This window comes from Macaca mulatta, chromosome 9 (assembly GCF_049350105.2).
Source record: "Macaca mulatta isolate MMU2019108-1 chromosome 9, T2T-MMU8v2.0, whole genome shotgun sequence".
Classification (NCBI taxonomy): Eukaryota; Metazoa; Chordata; class Mammalia; order Primates; family Cercopithecidae; genus Macaca; species Macaca mulatta.
In genome coordinates this window covers 100309429-100327943 of record NC_133414.1, presented here as the reverse complement: position 1 = coordinate 100327943, position 18515 = coordinate 100309429, and the positions used below count along the sequence as shown (strand labels likewise).

Here is an 18515-nt window from a genome sequence, read left to right as displayed (position 1 = left end):
CCTACTCGTATCTGGTATGTGTCACTGGAATATAGGTCAGCATTTGCTGTACAACTTGGGGCAGGCTGGAAGCGTGTGGACCCCGGAGTGGGCCCAGGAACCCCCACCCCCACTCTCTTCCTGCCTAAAACAAGTTAGCAAGCCCAAAGAGCATTGAGAGAGGCCATCAGGACAGACAAAACCAGCCTTTCCATTTTGCACGCAAATGCTGGGGAAATCTAAAGCTTAGCAAAGGCGTTATCAGTCCTGGGGTTGGGCCAAGATGCAGGCTGAAGTTCAGCTGGCCAGGCCAAACGCAGCTGCTGGCTATTCAGGCTTCCCACAGGGACTTTTCCTCAACCCCTGATTTAGATAGTGAAATGGATGGGTAATGTGCACATAGCTGCCGAGGGTGATAGGAGAAACAAAATGACTTTCAATTACTGAGCAGTTCAGGTGGAGGCAGAGAACACAGAAAAGGTTTTCTTTCCAACAGCAAAGTGAAGTGTCCGTTAAAGAGCTGCTGGTCTTGCAGAGAGATTATTACTTTAAAGGAATATCGGCAAATGCTTTAGGCTGAACATTTGGGCTTGGTTACTTCCGTTTTTCCCCACAGTTCATAGAGGGATAAAGATATTACATGAATTGGACTTTTCTTGTGAATTAAAACATCGATGCCCTGATTTTTGGTAACAAATGTTGCCAAGTTTGTGCTGAGCAGGCAGAAAGGAGGAATAGGACTAGGCTTTGCCTTTGGGGAAATGCAAAAAAGGTTCACAAAAAAATGTCCCATTGATTGTCCAAGGTCACTGGACTATGCATGCTCAAAATGGAACTCAAGACTCCCAAACTGCAGTGTCTGACTCATTGTCCTTTGACTAAACCAATGAAAATAAAATGGGTTAGCACAGGGTATTGTTCCAGGACAAAAAGTTCAGAAAACCAGCGGAGCTTCAAGGAAAATGGGATTTTCTTTAATTAGGCTGACATTGAATGCCTCAGTAATAATCTTGTAAATGTGAATTTATCATCTGCAAAGTAGGCATATTTGTGATTTCCTAGCATGCAAGTTAAATTAAAATTTAGTGAGTATCCCTTATGTTCCTGGCACTGTGCAAGGCATTTTCCCACGCATTATATGATTTAATCCTCACAAGAACCTAGAGTCAGATATTATTATCACTGTTTTATTGATGAGACTTACACTGATCAGTGTTCCGCTTGAAGTGTAACTGTGGAGCTGGTATCCGAACCCAGGTTTCCTCACTCCCTTGTGGTTTTTACAGCCCTTTAGCTGCTTCTTTTAAATAGCATCTTGTCCTGTGTAATTCATATTGAGGTTGGTTGTTGTAAAGTTTAAGTTCCTAGATGAGACAAACTATGAGAAAAAAACAGATTTTTTTTTTGAATTACCTTCTTAGAATATTTTGCCCAAATATAAAGGTTCTAAAATGTAGTTGAATTGGTCATAAAGTTTTATCTTCCCTTCTACTTAAATAGTGCATAAGCTCATAAATAAATGTTATGAGGAAAACATTATACAACCTGATTAAATTCTATTGTGGTATTTTTAACGCACTGAAATGTCTGAACATAGAATACTTTGGACCTTATAAGAAGAAAATATTGGCTTAAAATTGGAAGATCGAAGATGTTAGCAAATAGGTGATTCAATGCTAAGTGCATATTGTCAAGGGAGGAAGAGGAAAGTAAATGTAGTCAGCATCTTAGTTGGAGGGGTTGTATGCCAACCTTTCTTAAAATAGAGGAAAGGGACATCGGGTAATCTCCTATTTTTTGCCTTTCCAGTTTAAAAAAGGAAAGATATGGGGATAAGAGAAATAAGTTAAAAGTTCCAGGAATACAGAGATGAAAAATAGATTGCACCTTCCATCAAGGGTCTCCTGGTCCAGGAGGCAGGCAGACACATAAAACATGATGATGGAGGAAAACATAGGACTATGGATAAGGCACAAAAACAAAGCACAGAAAGAAGTAATTCAGAGAGAGACAGAGAGACAGAGAGAAAAGAGGAAAACTTGAGCTGGAATTTAAAGACTTCGACCAAATAGAAAACAGAACAACAAAAAAGTCTGTACAAATGCACGGAGCATGAAATGGGCTGACATTTTGGGGCCTAGAAGGAATCTGATATTGCTGGAGGGGAGAACAGGAAGGACTAAGTGTGGAGCAATGAACTAGTGAAGCAGTTAGGAGGTGGGAGCTTGGATGTCGTGTGGAGAGCCACTGATAGGTTTTTAAAACTGGATTTGAGTTTCCAAAAAATTACTCTTGTGGTGGTGTCAAGAATGAATGGCTGATCATCTGATCAACAAAATGAAAAGCCGGTTGTTTCAAAAAAAGTAAATAGATGAACTCCTGGCATGATTGGTTGTTTTAAGAGGCAGGAATAAACAGTACTAGACATGAAAAGGGACATTGAAACAGAAAAAGTACACATGTAAAAATCATAAGAGAATCACATGAACAACTTTAGGTCAATATATTTAAAACTTTAGATACATTGTACAATTTTTAGAAAGCATAAATTATGGAAATTAAGTTGAGAAGAAATTGACATTAAATAAACCTATAACCAGCAAGGAAAAAAATTAATTCAATAGTCAAAAATATTCCACCAAAGAAGACTAGCTCCAGAAAACTTTCAGACATTTTTTCTAAAAATTCAAGGGAGAAACAATAACCCCTAACAAACAGCCATTCCAGAAAATAGAAAAATATTTTACAAATATTTTATAAAGCTATTGTAACCCTGATGTCAAAACCAGGCAAGTACAAAATGAGAATCAACCTCACATGCAAACAGACATGCCAAAGTACTAAATAAATGCTAGCAAACAATCCAAATAGAGGATATATATATATAAGTATCACAGAAAATAAGTTTTACATGTAAGAATTTAACATTAGAAAATCAATTATATAATTTATCACAGACATATGACAGTAAATAATGAGAAACATTCAGTAAAATTTTATACCTAGTCATGATCTTTTGAAAAAAAATCTTTGCCAACTGGTTTAAATCATAGCTCCGTGATTTATTAGTTATTAAATTTTAATTTGGATAAAGATAATCTAAGCTTTGTATGAAAATGGAGAAGAATAAATTAGAAGAGGAAAGAGAGTAGAGGCTAAAGGAATGATTAGGAGGAGGTCAGTGTGGCAAATCTAGATAGGAGATTTGAGATGTCAAAGGCTGGAGAAAAGCTCTGATGCCAGAGACAGGAGAGGGCGGATTTCAGTAATAATTAAGAGGGAAGATTGATAGAAGCTGGTGATTGATTGGATGTGGGAGGAAGGTTGTAATGAAGAGAAAAGAGTCTATTATGACTCTCAGCTTTCTAGACGAGGTGGCTGGGTGGATGGTAATTTAATTAACCAAAATAGAAAATACAGTTTTAAGATTGGTCTGAAATTAACAAGTATTTCTTGTATGAGAAGGAAATAACTATTTAAGAAAATTTAGTGCCAGTAGCCTAAATTTAAAAAAAAAAAAAAAAAAAAAAAAAAAAAAGGACTTTTTGCCATCACCTGATTTCAGTTAATATCAAGACAGCGAGAGAGAGAGAAAAAAAAAAAAAGCATTATGGGCTTTTAAAGCCCAAGCTAGTACTGGGCCAGGCAGAGTCGCCAGTCGATATAGATTTGTTGCACTAGCCCAAAGCTGCCAGTAGTTTATTCAGTATACTGGTAGGTAAGGAGATGAGGGTTTTGGATAGCCAGAATCACAGAAGGTAAGAAAAGAATAATGGTTACCTTGGAAGTATATAGAAAATGTAGAGTTAAGTATCACCTAATAATAGCAATGTTATTGATAAAAGTATTTTGACTTTGAAAACAGCAAAGAAGGAAAGATGTCTCCATTTCCTTACACCTTGCTCTATTATATATTTCATTGTTTCTATAAATAGTTATTACATTTTTGGGTTAATCATTAAGATTTGTTCACAAAAGATTAAACTTTGTAGGAAATAACAAAATATAATATTTTGGTCCTCAATAATTCCTCTGTGCCCAAGGCACTGGACCCACCAGCCAGCAGCTACCAGATTGCCCTTTTCTTCTTCTTGGAGAAAGTTTTCCTTTCTCAACTTGATGATATCCATGTATGTCCCAGCCATTATGATGTAATTTGAATGTGTATCAAAATCTGTAGAAATAAACCAAACCAAATCACCATTTTATTATGTTATTATGTATGTGCAAAGTATTGGGAAAATTATTGGTTAAACATTTCCACCCAGCCTGGGAAAAGAAACGACACTATAGAATGTGGAAGGCCACTTCCAAAGTGGTAATATCCAATTGAAGGCAGCATCAGGCAGCTGCTGAGATGTTTCACTAATAACAAGACAGTTGAAAATGATGATAACTTCATCTGGCTTTAAGGAAATTCATTCAGGCACAGACTGGGTGCAGAGTGCTGGAAAAGTCTGAGTGGCTCATCTAGAGTTTGGGTAACTATTTCATCACTTCCTGGTGCTTGCCTTTCAATCTTTGGAATACCATATTTCAGATGGCATTACCCAGTGACCAAGCTCAAATCAGAGGGAGAATGTTCTAGAAACTGCTGCCAGGCGCAATCTCCTGCTGATCCAATCCAAGTGGCAAGATCCACAGCAGGACAAAGGAACTTTGGAAAGGGACTTGAAAAGAGTTCAGTTACTCTGCGGTTAACCCATCAAAGGCGTCTTCCTGTAACCCAGAGGACAGCAGGCCTCGACATGTGCTGGCCATTTGGAAAACAGATTCATACAGAGCAGATCAAACATTTCAGGAGAGCCCCTTGCCTTGAAAGGATAGAGCCTTATGAAAATCATTAAGCAATTCGTTGATGTTTATTTGCTTACACTGTGCTTCAGCAAAGTAAGCAGCAGACGAGGATGAGAGCTATTGACCCAGTTTCAGAGGCTCTAGTTCAGAAAAGAAGGATTCCCTTACATGTTTGATTTTAAAGAGCCTTTTAAGAAGACATCCTACCACATGGCTGGCATAGGGAGGCTGTCTTGGCTTGCTTCAACTGTGTATTAGGTTAACAGCCACCTCAAGCTTTTTAGAAACCTAGAAATCCCAAGGCAGTTAGAGAAATTCCACAGAACTAAGAAAACCCTCTGCAATCTCACAGTGTTAAGCAGAAAAAATATTTCCAAATATCTTCCTTTCTCAGTGTGTGCCACTTTGTGTAACCTACTCCCAGCCTCATAAAACATGGTGGCTCCACAGCGTGCCCAGTCATCTGTCCTTCCTAATGAGCCAAACTCTTAATTCATGGCTCAGCTCCCATGAGCCTGGAAATGAACAAGGAGCAAGTCCCTGTTTTCACTTTGAGAGTTACCAGGTTATTGTGCATGAGTTCCTTCTAAACCAAAGCAATTCCACTGTCTGATAAAAGGAACTGTGCTTGCTTTAAAGTTTGAGGAAGCAGCCCCTCACATCCATCAGCCTCCAACCTCAACTCCCTGTTTACTCAGATGCAAAATTCCTATGATCAGATAAGGGCTCAACAGAATGTAATCATTCTTACACTTTGGGCTTTCAAATGGTGTGCTTTTTTCATCTATGCTATGGGGAATGCAAAAAGCATAGCCTCCAAGGCTCTGGGAAGTCGGGGAGGCTGCTGGCTCAAGGAAATTGGGCTCAGCTCTCCTAGAACATTACAGAGGTTGCAAATCTGTCCTCAAATATTCAACACATATGTTCTAAAATTCATTAAGTTCCAAAATTAAAAAAAAAAAAACAAATTTTAAAAATCCAGCATTGGTTCTTGTACAAAGCAGATATTCAAGGAATGCTTGTTGACTGTTGAATCTTGTTGGCTGATAAATATGAGAAATACAGTCTGGTTTTACCACATGGCAGCTCAGGTTCCTAGGAAGACATTTTTCCCTAGTTTGCCTTTAGACATGTTTTAGAAAATGAATTACCTAAAATAAACCCTGCCTGTCTTTGAAAAAGTACTTTCCTTACAAAACCTTCCCAAAACTCTCTCCTTTATTATTTCGGGGGGAACAACTGTCACTTGGCTTTAAATTGTTAATTAACCTTTTGTTACCGCTTCAACTACGTGGTCCTCAGAGGGCAGAATTCTATTTTATTATTTACTTACATTTTTTGGTAACTCCCTTGGGATCCAACATGGTTCTTGCACAAAGCAGATACTAAATAATTGTTCATTGATTGATAGATTTGTTCGCTGATAGATAATAGAAATATAGTCTCATTTGTGCCATATAGCAGCCAAGCTTGCAGTACACAAAAAGCATCATTCTCTGCTACTTTCTTATAAGCCCATGCTTAGAAGAAATGTCTTAGAAAGTCTCTTCTGTGGTCTCCAGTTAGCTTTGGACATCAGTTTTAAGAGGGAATAATATATTTTATATAAAAAAATAAGATTGCAAGTATATAAATATTATCACCACAAATATTACAACACTGCTATAGCATTTTCTGTTGCTTGCCAGAGACATTTGTTAATTCCTAATAGGCCCGTGTGACATCCATTTCTGTAGTAGACAGAGGCACCTTGGTTATGGCAATTCCTTTGTAGATGAATGAATTAGGCTTTTCAGACAAGACCTAACTTATGATGCTTTTGTATTGAAGGAAGGAAGGGGAGGAGGGAAGGGAGGGAGGGAGGAAGGAAAAGGATGAAAGAAAAAGAAGAAAGGGAGGGAAGAAAGGAAAGAAAGAAGGGAGGGAGGGACTCAAAGTGTGTACATACAAAATTTGACCACTTGTTAACTACTGACATGTTCACGTAACAAATATGCCAGCATAAGAAATTTAAAAGAAAAAAGCCAACCCTAGAAATATTATTTGAAGACCTTTCCCTCATAAGACTTTGTTATCATCAATGACAACTTTATCCAACTTGATCTGACTTCCAAGTGTAAGAAAAACACATTCCAGTAGTCCACCTAAATTTTAGAACTTTGAAGTAGCACTGTACTTAGCAGTGCTTCCAATGGGCATGTTTTTCAACAACAAAAAAAGCCTGGAAGATAGCCCTTTCTCGATGCTTCTACTTATCACTACTGGGAGAATAGCTTCCATCGCAGCATTTATTGACTCCTTGCAATAGACTCTACAGTCATCATCTCATTTCATCATTCCATCAAAGCAGGGGCTGTCTGCTTTATCTGCATTGGCCTGGCACATGGTAAGCTTTCAATACCTATTTGTTGAATAAACAAATGATTATAACAGCTCTACAAAATAACAGCATGATGCACATTTAATGTATGAAGAAACTGAAGTGTGAATAGACTAAATGAATTGTCTGAGATCTTGGTAGAGCCCTGACTTGCTCTGCTGCCTCTCTGACTAGCACTTGTGTTGAGCAACCATTTACCTTGGTACCACCCTCCTCATTATATCTGGAGGGCTACTATCAAGGGTAGCCCTTCTTTTCCTGTAGGTTGAAGAACCTCTTTTCATCCCTAGAGGATTAGCTAAAAAGAAAGCTAAACCATCAAGGCTTATAAAATTGTGTTTCCCTGTGGCCTTTTTTCTAAATCAGGAAATGGTTACTTAGGCCCCATAGAGCCAGCTCAGAACTCTACCTCCTCCTCCTTTATCAAGACTTCCTTGACTTGGAAAGTGGTTTCTATGACAAGAAGTGTGCCAACAGTTTTTGCAGGCTGCCAAAGCCTCCACCTCTTTCTTAAAGGAGCCAGGACTTTTTCTTCTCCAGAACTTTGACACAATTAGGCAAAATCCAACTATTTTCAATGTTATACCATGGTTTCTTCAGAATATTTTAGAAACCGTGCCATATCTTAAGTAGTATTCAACATAGTACAGGGATTCAGTAGCAATCATTCTATAAATATTACACTTAAAGATCAAAAATTTCTAAAGAGATAAATGATATTGATCAGTCAAGCAAAATTTTCACATAATTTCTTAATTAAGTAAATGTTAATTAAGGGAGGCTGAGGTGGGAGGATCACTTGGGCCTAGGAGCTTGAGGCTAGAGTAAGCAGTGATAGCACCACTGCACTCCAGCCTAGGCAACAAACAAGACCCTGTCTCAAAAAAAACCCAACAAAACAACAACAGCAAAAAACCTCTCTCTCTCTATATATATATGTATGTGTGTGTGTATACACACACATACATATATATGATAAAGAGAAAAAAGAGTAATTGTCTATATGTTGGTCCATATTAGTCATTTTTACTGAATACACACAATGACAAAAATGGCATATCAATGAAAAACAATCTGGAGGGGGAAAAAAAGTAGACTTTGTAATACCAATGGAAGAATTTTTGACTCTAGGCGGAGGGGTGGATGGAGTGGGGTTGTATAAATTGACTTGACCACATTCTTAATCTTGTAGTTGAGATGATAATATTATTCAGAAAAGTGCCATTCATTCATATTGAGTGATATATTATATGTAAATTACACAACACAATGTCTGGCACATGGGCTTGGTGTTTTGTTTCAGCTGTCCATGTGAGTCGTTGATACCACCTAGGATACTCCTCAAGGAAAACTTTATAATAAAATCAGTCATACTTGTCTGCTTTGGATACTAGCATATGACCATATTTATCACTAGCAGAATTCATATTGGATCCATGTTAGGGATTTCTACGTGAAACACAATAAAACACCAATTGCCAAATATATCCACCCCTCCATGCGCGCCCTAATGAAATATCACTTATGTGCAAGACTCATCTTGAACACCACCTCCTCCATGAAGTCTTTCCTGGTCTCTCCTAAAAGCAGATATATTTTCTTGCTGTCTTGAGCATCTTAAAAGCTTTGACTTCTACCCCTCTGACAATACTCACCTGTTCTGCCTGCTTTGTTACTGTCTCTTTGCCTTATCCCCTATTAGAATTTGAGACTCTTGAAACTCGGGATGAACCTTATCTTTACATTTCCTATAGGCTGAGCACAGGGTGTTGAACCTAGGAGCTCAATAAAAATGTGTTGAGTTGCAGTGAATCATGACCCACCCTGGCTACCAGGCCCTCAGCCAGCTTTAGAGTACAGGACACAATAGGTCCTTGTATTCACTGCTGTGCGCACCCACAAACATACACTAAGCACCTGGAAACAAGGGGACACTTAGTTACTTGGCAAATACTTGCCCTCCCAGGGTGTCTTCCCTTTTGAAAAGGCTCCTTGGACAGCTGGCCTGCCGCTGGTTAGATGGGGGCACTCCCTGGAATGGCCTATCACTGCAGCGAATGGCCAAATTCACTGTGCCAGGAACCAAGAGAAGAGAAGAGTCCAAGTATGAGAGTCTCAGTGCCAAGAATGTGCTCCAGACTTATAAATGAGAGGGAAGCAGAGAGCATTGCAATGAGGCAAATGATGTTGAATTTGCACTAAAGCCTCCTCTCCTTCTCTTCCTCTTTTCCATCTGGTCCCTTCCTTCTCCCTCCCTGCTCCCAATCTCCCATTGTCACTTGGTCCTGCAGAGCTTGGAATTCAAGCCTAATCCTTAGGGAGGGGCCTCCGCTCCAGGGAGGTCAGGACCATCGCCCACTTCCTCTGTGGGATGCGTTCACAAGATGCTGTGGCAGCAATGTTGGCCGCTCTTTATTAAATACAAATTGTACTGACCGGTTTCCAGGAACTTCAGTGGAAAGATGATTCCCCCAAACCCTCAAGACATTTCCCAGATCCTGAAAGGATTATTATTATCTTTGTTATTATTTACAAAGCCCACATCATTTTTTTAACATTTTCTTTAAAAAGCAAGATAGAGCATGCATAAGCATGCATCTTCCAGAATGCATCCTTAAATTCCGCTTCCTTCACAAGAATGAAATAACCTGTTGGATTCTGGTTGGGCAGCAAGACAGAGGGAACAGGCTTATTCTTGAAGTCTAAAACTGACAAAGTTTCTAGATTTAGCAAGTAAAAATACAGGACACCCATTTGAATTTGAATTTCAGATAAACAACGCATAATCTTCTAGGATAAGTACGTCCCATGCAATATATGGGACGTACATATCCTAGAAGATTATGCGTTGTTTATCTGAAATTCAAATATAACTGGTCATCTTTTATTTTGTCAGGCAAACCTAAGCCTAGGGAAAGTTAGGACAGTAAAGAGATTTCCACCAACAAAAGCTCCTTTTAAAGCCCTAGCTGAATGGCTTTGGACGACATTTCAACTCATGCCCTGCATTTTCCCTGGAGTGTGAGCTCAATGTCATAGAAAAACAATTGGGAGAATGAACATTCAGTGAACATTCTGCCCCTTGCTTGCCCTCAGCAGCCTGTGGCAAACTGCTCCCCCTCAACCAGCTGGGGAGGAAAAAAAAGCTTTCTCTTTTAAGATGGCTTCCCCCTCCCCTTTTACAGATTGGATTGTTTCTTGGATTTGCTGGAGAGTTGCTGTTGCTAATTGCTTGCAGACTGCAGTCCAACCCGGCCTGCCAACTGTGGAGGCGGTGTGGTGGGGCTGAGTGATAAAGAGTAAGGGGTTTGGAGGCAGGCAGACCTGATTTGGAACTCCAGCTCTGCCACTTCCTCCTGTGAAACATCAAGCAGTTTGCTTAACCTCTCTGGGCCTCTGTTTCTGCATCAGTAAAATGAGGATGCTCACAGGTGAGCTGAGAGTAACACAGGATAGGAGCATGTACATACTTGTCACAGTGCCTGACCCACGATGGGTAGTCCTTTAGTAGTAACCATTATTGTTACTATTGTCTTTGGTATGTCTCACATCACAAGTGCCACCTGGAATTGAGTCTCCTTGAGTCTGAGACTTGGAAATGCAGGCACAGAGATTCTAGAAGGCTGTCAAGCACTTGTAGACAGGAAAGGATGGCTTGGTTGAAAGATGGCTCCACTGCTCTCCCTAGGGTCCCTGGCCCATTTGGTCTTGCAGCAGGCTGGCCACCTTAAAGCCGACGATTGGATGACAAAATGAACTTAAACTAGATCACAACAAAAATGTGTTAGGAGTCAGAAGTCTACTTTAAGAAGTGGAAGTAAGAAGCTGGGCACAGTTCCATGCCTATAATCCTAGCTACTTGGGAGGCTGAAGTGGGAGGATCCCTTGAGCCTAAGAGTTGGAGTTCAGCCTGGGAAGCATAGTGATACCCTGATTCTAAAAAAAGAAAAAGAAGTAGAAGAGGGAGAAGGAGAGAGAGATGGAGAGAGAAAAAGAGAACTCCTTGGCTTTATTGTTGAAAATCACCTCTTTGTCTATGTGGGTGTGGGGGTAGTGTCATGTCTGGATCTCATCACCATTCTTCTGGTCATTGTTCTGGTCCTCTTCCCTCAGACCTCCTTTGGAGGGTGGTTCAGATTCAGTTGTGGCCCATGTGACCCAGGCCTAAGCCACCAGCTTGTCAGATCCCCCGCCCCAGCCAAGAGGTGAGTGTAGCAATGGGCACCCGACTCAAGAGGAGTTGAACAAAAGCAAGGAAATCTAGTCCCAGGCCTTGCCTAAATGATTAAAAGAAGAATGAACTTTCCCCACCTAAACTCTGAAACTGCAAGCAAGTGAAGGTCTTAGAACAACCACAGACATCTCACAACCACAAACATGGAGTCTTTTGAAGAACTGGAATAGAAGGAGCTCAGCCATCTGAGACAGACAGACACACACACACACACACATACACACACACACGCAGAAATCTTATGACATCTTTTGAGTTCCTGTACCCATCCCTGAACTATTCACCGGCAGGCCCAAATACATCCAATTTTTTTGTTTAATTCTATTTGAGACAGGCTTTCTGTTACTTGCGGATACAGATACAGCATGTCTCCCCTGGCTCCTAGTTCATTTCTGTCTGCCTAGTGCTTGATCTTGGAATCTGTCTATTTGTAGCTACTGGTACTCTTCGGGCTCATCTTAACTTGCTTATTTACCAGCAGCCAGGGGTTTCAGCCTTAAGCCCCTACCAGCCCTGACACTGCTGTTCCCAAAGGTCACCTTAGGATGACAGGAAGGGAGAAATGGCTGTTGGCTGTTTGCTGTACAGAAAAGTGCCTGGCACTGTGCTGAGAAATTTCTTCCACTAAATCTGCCAGCAACCCATTTTACAGATGAGGTGACTGAGACCCAGAAAGTGTGTACATTTCCAAGGACTGCCATAACCAAATACCACACACCGGTGGCATGAACAACAGAAATGTATTTGCTCATTGTTCTGGATGCAGAATTACAAGATGAAGATGTCAGCAGGGTATTTCTTCTGAGGCCTCTCTCCTGGGCTTGCAGATAGCCACCTTCTTACTGAGTCCTCACATGGGTTTTTCTTTTATGTGTGCACATCTGTATCCTAATCTCCTCTTTTTATAAGGAGACCAGTTATATTGAATTAGAGGCCCAACCTAATAACCTCATTTAACCTTAATTGTGTCTTTAAAATCTTATCTCCAAATACAGTCACATTCTGAGGTACCGAGGGCCAGGACTTTAACATATGAATTTGGGGAGGACAAAGCTCAGCCCTATAAAGAAAATGCTGTATGTTTAAAAAGGAGGGAGAAATTGCGGTATATGAGGGTGGGGTGAGAGGTTAGAGGAGGGAATGGAGGGAAGGGATATGGAATCAGGAAAGGATTCAGGAAGGAGATGTTTCCACATAAGAATCAAACTGCCTGGATGTAAATCCTGGCCTGACTACCTACTGGCTATATCATCATAGACAACATATTTAGCCTTTATTTCCTCATATTTAACTAATCATTGGATGAATTATTGATACTAATAATTGTATGGATCTCATAGACTTCTTGTGAGGAATCAATGGGATAATCCCATGACTGTTAGAACAGCACTGACACATAACATGTCAATAAATGTTAGCTATTATTATCTAAGATGTCTCAAAGAATGGATTGGAGCTATATAAGTAAAGGAAGAGATTTTGGCTGAGACAGATAAATAAAGAGATGCTGAGACTGACCTTATTTGTGTGAGCAATGACTTTGGACTTAGTTTTCTAGGCAGTAGAGTTGAGCAGGGGCTGTAACATTATTATCAGTAGATGTATATTGTGGAAAGATTGCGCTCACCAAGATGTGTGAGATGCATTGGAGGGGGAAGAAGGCACAACAGAAAAATAGGTCGCAGCAGGAGGCCGTTAGGGAAGAATGGCTGAGAAGTAATGAGAGCAAGAAGCAGAGGGGGCGACTCAGGTGGATGAGAGAAGGAGAGAGAGAAGAAACCATGGAGATCAAATAGACAAGCTTGGTCACCAATTGGATACCATGGGTCAGGAGAAAGAAAAAGTTTCAGAACTAAAAAAACATACTGGTTGTTACCTGCAGAAGATCTGTTACTTTGTTTTTTGTTTTTGTTTGTTTGTTTGCTTGTTTTTGTCTTTCCCACATTCCCTACCACCCCTCCCTTCCTCATTTCTAACAGAAATCCAGTTTTGTTCAAATATTCACCCACTTCTAAGTGGCCACTGCTTCAGAGAATATTGACTCATCTTCAACCCGAGGGCTGAGTCTTGATTTGTCCAAGTCACCCAGACAGCTCCATTTGTCCAAGCCATTCAGGTGGCTTCATTTGTCCACATCATCCAGGTGGTTCCATTTGTCCATGGTTTCCAGGGATTGTATTAGGCATAAGCAGCTGCAGAAATTCTTAGCAAAAGAAGCAAAGGGATGAAAACCATTTCTTGGTCCATCCACCAAGAAATGGATAAGCAGAATGTGGCATATCCACACAATGGAATATTATTCAGCAATAAAAAAGAATGAGGTACTGATTCACAGTACAGTGATGATAAGCTCAAAAGAGTATGTTAAGTGAAAGAAGCCAGACACAAAAGGCCACATATTATATGAGTCTATTTAAACAAACTGTTCAGAATAGGTAAATCCATACAGACAGAAAGTGGATTAATGGTTGCCAGAGACTGGGGAGAGAGGGGAGCAAGGAGTGATTGTTAATGGACAAAGGTTTCTTTTGGGGCAATGAAAATGTTCTAAAATTTATTGTGGTTATGGCCACATAATTCTGTGGATGTACTAAAAAACCATTGAATTATAGACTTTAAAGATGTGACTTACATAATATGTAAACTGTATCTCAATGAAGCTGTTAATAATTTTTTTTAAGGAGCAAAGGGAAGACTACTAAGGAGACTTCCCAGAAAGGTTCTGTCACTCTTAAACAGAAACAAGAGAGTTGGCTCCTTTTCCTCTGGAGGCTGAATATAGCCTCTAAATATGACCACTAGAGCTATTAGAGAGGTCTAACTACTGTGAGAGGAGCCAACAAAGCCAGAACTGATACACACATCGAGGCAGAGCTGAGAGAAGCACCTCAACTTCTCACTAGTTGAGATAATACATTTCTTTATTTTAGGCACTTGAATTGGGGTATTCTGTCACATATCCCAGGTATTCTAATAGATACAGTTCTATTAACAGAAATTGTTAGGTTGGAAGAAGGTCCGTACTTTCAGAGACTATGAATTTATGTCCATTTAAAAGTGGAAGTGTAATGTAAGCGAAATTTAGAGGTATAATTCTAGATCTGAAGAAGGGGATGGATGGGTGGATTGATTGATTGACTGAGGAGTTACATGGTCAGAGCTGAAGGCTGAAACCCAAGGGCAAGGACATAGAGGATACAAAGAAAAGTCTGAGCAACATGGACTCCCTACATTGAATAGGAGGAAGAAGAAGAGAAATCAGTGAAAGAAACTGAGAGAAAGTCCGTATAAAAGAATGAGGGGAAGCTTGAAATGCTACATGTGCTGCTATGCAAACCAAAAAGTGAATTCAGGAAGAAAGGAGATAAAGTTTGGACCAAATTCCACCAAGACACTAAGGCAGAAGTCGCAAAGATAATGTGATTAGATAGAAAAGGCGATCATTGTAAGAAAAGATAAGGCAAAAACAAAGGTAGTTTCGTGGAGCGATGGTGGCAAAAGCCAGATTTGAGAAGATGTGGGTTGGAAGACAGTGGTGGACACTGAGGAAGTAGTGGCGCTTCCTTATGGGAGTTGTAGTTGTGGAAAGCATTACTGTGTTCACCAATATCTGGTTCTACTCCCATTCCAGGCACACGGAAGATGGTACTTCCCAGTGTCCTTGTACTCGTGGAAGAGTAATGTGGTAGTTCTTCAAAGAAATGTGAAGTGGGTTCTTTCTGGACTGAGGCAGGGAAAAGCCTGTGCCAGATTCGTCTGACTCAATCGCTCTCTCCCTGCCCCAGTGGTCATGGGGGAGACCCTGTGCAGAAACAACAAAACCGAAAGATGAAAAACCCATGATTGCTGAATCACTGAATACAGCATAAATCCTCTTAAGAAGAGCCACCCAATCTTCTGTGGCCGTTGCATGTACAAGAAATAAACTTATTTAAGCCACTAGGAAAGCAGCAAAAGAGAATAGCAAAGTTGAGGAAAAGAGAGTTTTGTTTTTGTTTTTGATTTTTTACATATTTATGGTAAGTGAGACCAAACCATGTTTGTTAGGAAAATGGAAAGAGAGGAATAACCTGAAGATGACAAAGCAACAGTCTAAAGAAATCAGAAAGTATGGCAACACACAAGCCACGAGGTGAGTCTCTGCCCTTCTTCTTCCAAGAGAGAAGTAAAAATCTAGGCCCAGGATGAATACCTGGCAGGTTTAGTTGGAGAGGGAAGTTGAGGGAGCCCACCCTCATTAGTCCATGTACTAGACTTCTGAGACAAGCAAGCAGAGGCTGGAATTTGGAATCTTAGGAGTGGAGCAATTTCAAGGGATGACGAGCGTCTACGACAGAAATAACCATGCATGCAATGATCGCCTCTGCATATCAGCCTCCTGGCAGCTGTCCATGTAGGATGACTGGCAAGGAATGATATAAACTGCATTTCATTCTCTTGGTTTAAATTCTATAGGCAACAGAATTATCATTATTTGAAAAGTAAAGTCATACCCAGAAAGGGTTAAAACTCTTCTTTTCCCAAGTTCTAGCCCCCCACCCCCACTATTTCCCCAGTCCTTTAACTAAATTAGCTATTCCATTGACAGGCCAGCACTGGTCCCTCACAGAACAACACATGCTGTGCTCTCTCTGTGAGTGCACTCGTGGTGAACTTTGAGCCACACATCTGCTGCAGAGAAGAAACTCTTATTCCCAAATGGCTGACATTAGCTGAGGATGCTGGGTTCATCACTACCATAGCATATTGTTATTAGATAAGCTCCTGGAGAATCAGAGGAGTAAATTTAGTTATTATGTCTTTATCTCATTACAGTGCATTCCCAACTATTGTTCATTTCATCAGCTTGGTATCGTCCTATGTTTCTACAAAGTGAATGCTTGGATTAAAACTAGTATCTATTCTCCTTTACCCCTAAGCCATTGCTATATCTAGGCTAAGGATATATTTTCACAGTGTCATTTCTCTAAGAGTCTTTGATTTAAAGCATGAATCAGCAAACATGTTCTATAAAGGGCCAGATAGTAAATATTTTGGGCTTTTTTGGGCCATATGACCTCTCCTGCAACTACTCAACTTTGCTGTTGTAGCCCAAAAACCATAGATAATACCTAAATGAATGAGCGTGGTTGTGTTCTATTAAAACTTTATCTACAAAACCAGGCAGTGGGTCGGATTTTGCCCATGGGCTATTCTTTGTCAACCCTGGTTTAAAGTATAGATTAGCAAGAAAGCTTCAGGTGAACAGACAGATTTTTAAAGTATCTTTTCATGTGTTCATCTCTTAGAAAAAAAAAAAACAATTTTCTTGGACTTTTTTTACCTTCTGCAGACAACAGTATGGTATTTTTCGCCTTTTAATATTTTGTATCTTAAGTTTTTAGATTCCTCCTCCCCTGTAAAAAAAAAGGGGGGGGGGAGAAGAATTTTAATTCAGAGAAGAGAGGGTTAAATGTTTAAAAAATTAGAAGGTGAAAGTATCACTTATCTGCAAACACAGCCTCTTCTTTAGAAACTGATTTACCCAGACATTGAATTGATTATAAGATATGTAGAGTAAAAACAAATTTGCTGACCTTCATTTCAGAGAGCAAAGGTTAAATTCATACCCTGTAGGATGGTGCTGCTAAATTGCTCCCAAGCTGCCTAGTGACATATTTTCAAAAAATATCTCTCTCCAACTTTATCAAGTGTTCTTTGTGTTCTGGAAACATGATTTTGAGTCCCAGCTGAAGCTGGGACCTCATAAGTCTTAGATAGCTGAAATTCTTCTCCAACTATATCCAGAGGCATATGGCTAGTTGGGATAGACGTTCATTGCAGGGATTAATATCTCTTAGTCTAGTTGTTTATTGAAGACTGAAATTAACATTTTAAGCTAGATAACCAAGGGTTGCACAAACTGTGCATAGATAAAGGGCTAAAAATGTCCATTTTGATGTCCTTGACATTGGGCTGAATAAATATGTCTTGGATTGTAACATCTGGCAATAACTGTGTATTCCCAATTTCTTTACCTTTAAGCAATGCTTCAGAGGAGAACCTCAACAGTTCAAAAGTTGGGAAAACTGTACACACAAAAAATTGATCCAACACAATAACATTTTTAAAATATCAGAAATTTTCTGTCTCTTTCATTGTAAACTAATAAAAAACACCCCAGTAGTAATAGTTCACAAAATTCATTTCACAGCAAAGTTTTCGTAGTTCTTAGTAAGAAGAAAAAAATAGGACACTGATGTAAATATTTTATATAGCTAAGTGCATTTCATTTAAAGAGCCATCCTTTAGTCTAAATTATGCCTCTCTATCTGTATGTTAAATAACTAAATTTTATTACTTTTAATTAAATAACTAATTACTTACTAAAATAATACATTAGCAACCTTATATTGGTCCCTACTTGTTTTATTTTATTATTATTATTTTGAATAGAGTCAGGATCTTTCTCTGTTGCCCAGGCTGGAGTGCAGTGGTGCGATCATAGCTCATTGAACCCTTAAACTCCTGGGTCCAAAAAATCCCTCTCCCTCAGCCTCCCCTGTAGCTGGGAGTACAGATGCCTGTCACCACATCTGACTAATTTTTAAATTTTCTGTAGATATGAGGTCTCGCTATGTTGCCCAGGCTGGTCTCAAACTTCTGGACTCAAGCAAGCCACCCGTCTTGGCCTCCCAAATGCTGGGATTATAGGTGTAAGCTACCGCACCCAGCTCCCAGTTGTTTTAAACCACAATTATACTATTTAATGAGAACAGAATTGAGAAGAGGAAAGGGTGTTATTGAAACTTTATTTTCTTCCATTTGCTGGCTCAACAGGGAGTAACGAATCTGGATTTTTTTTTTCTTACAAAGTTCTGTCATTGCTGACCCCTTAGAATCTAAAGTGTAAAACACTAAGCTGAACAATTTTTGTCTTTTGGCAGCTGTATGTGTACACTCGTGAAGAGGTCTCCTCACTGAGATAGTAGGAGGCATATATCAGTACACCTTATTTAGTGGACGTAGAAATTGAAAATTGTTTTTACCAACTGTGAGAGAAATGAAAATTAAATCCAAATATCCTCACAGATATCATTTTATTGATACACCACATACTTCCTATTGTAGCCGGAAGCAAATCAA

The 18515-nt window shown here is 39.7% G+C and overlaps 1 long non-coding RNA gene across 1 annotated transcript; it reads right to left on the bottom strand.

Annotated features, from left to right (window-relative positions):
• Positions 1 to 2458: 2458 nt before the first annotated feature.
• Positions 2459 to 16785, bottom strand: LOC107000215 (uncharacterized). The gene is made up of 2 exons (XR_001447221.3): positions 16714 to 16785; positions 2459 to 4153 (listed from the first exon to the last, which is right to left on the bottom strand). It is a non-coding gene; the product is annotated as an uncharacterized LOC107000215 (long non-coding RNA).
• Positions 16786 to 18515: the final 1730 nt, after the last annotated feature.